The sequence below is a fragment of the Oryzias melastigma genome, linkage group LG4 (assembly GCF_002922805.2).
Source record: "Oryzias melastigma strain HK-1 linkage group LG4, ASM292280v2, whole genome shotgun sequence".
NCBI classification, from domain to species: Eukaryota; Metazoa; Chordata; class Actinopteri; order Beloniformes; family Adrianichthyidae; genus Oryzias; species Oryzias melastigma.
The window spans coordinates 28,279,137-28,280,216 of record NC_050515.1 but is presented as its reverse complement, the minus strand read 5'-3'; the positions used below and the strand labels follow the sequence as shown (position 1 = coordinate 28,280,216).

The window sequence follows — 1,080 nt, the reverse complement described above, 5'->3', positions numbered from 1 at the left end:
AATCACAGAAAACTGAGAAAATTATTTCTAAATTATACACTGCTCTAGAGGATTTGAAAGGGGATAACACAGAATGTATAAAAAACAGGTGGGAAAGAGAAGCCAACGTTGAAATTTCAGTAGAGGAGTGGGGAGAGATAAATGAATATCAATGGAAAACCACAAATTCAGGGTGTTGAACTGGGCTCCACACCAGGGCAGCAAAAACACACTGTGACACAGTCTGCAGTCAGAACATACTATCACCTGTTTATTGGTGCAGGTAAAGTTTAAATAGGCAATGACATGACATGACCACAAGGAAAACACCTGAGAACAATCTTCAATAATTGGGAGCACACCCATTGGATAATCAACCTGACAACACCCCCACTTGCTCACACATTATTTACAATCATCATGAAAATCAAAATGGTATCACATCATGGTTTGACTATAATCCAAACAAGAATGTGGAAAAGGTAAGTAGCTTTAGTTTTTATAGCTGGTTTCGTCATGAGGTCAGCAACCATCTGATCTGTTGGACAATACATCAAAAACACTTCACCATTGTTTACAGTTGATCTCACAAAGTGATATTTAATATCAACATGCTTGCATCTTTGTCTATTTACAGGATTCTTTGCCAGTGCAATTGTGCTTTGATTATCTTCATAGATCACAGGTTTGTCATAATGGGAATTATCAAAATGTTCAAGCAACTGAATCAAATGCAAACATTCTTGAGTAGTTGCAGCTAATGCCATGTACACAGCCTCACATGTTGACAGTGCTACTGTTTGCTGCTTTTTCAGGAAATGAGAGGACCATTTTTACAGAGACTAATACAATAACCAGAGGTACTGCGTCTGTCATTTGTGTCACCTGCCCAATCTGCATCACTGTAAGCCACCAACCTTAGTCCTTCATCACTTTTCCTGTAGCAAAGCCCCTTGTCATTTGTGCCTTTCAGATATTTCAGTACATGCTTTAAAGTTGTCCACTGCTCTTCGGTTGGCTCACTGAAATACTGAGACAGTCTGCTAACAACATAACTCAGATCAGGTCTAGTGCATGAGGTAAGGTATATTAGGCTACCTA

At 39.0% G+C, this 1,080-nt stretch overlaps 1 long non-coding RNA gene across 1 annotated transcript; it reads left to right on the top strand.

Moving 5' to 3' along the window:
• The first annotated feature begins 420 nt into the window (after window positions 1-420).
• LOC112137061 lies at window positions 421-991 on the top strand. Its single transcript, XR_002917474.2, has 4 exons — window positions 421-461; window positions 617-664; window positions 795-839; window positions 953-991. It is a non-coding gene; the product is annotated as an uncharacterized LOC112137061 (long non-coding RNA).
• Window positions 992-1,080: the final 89 nt, after the last annotated feature.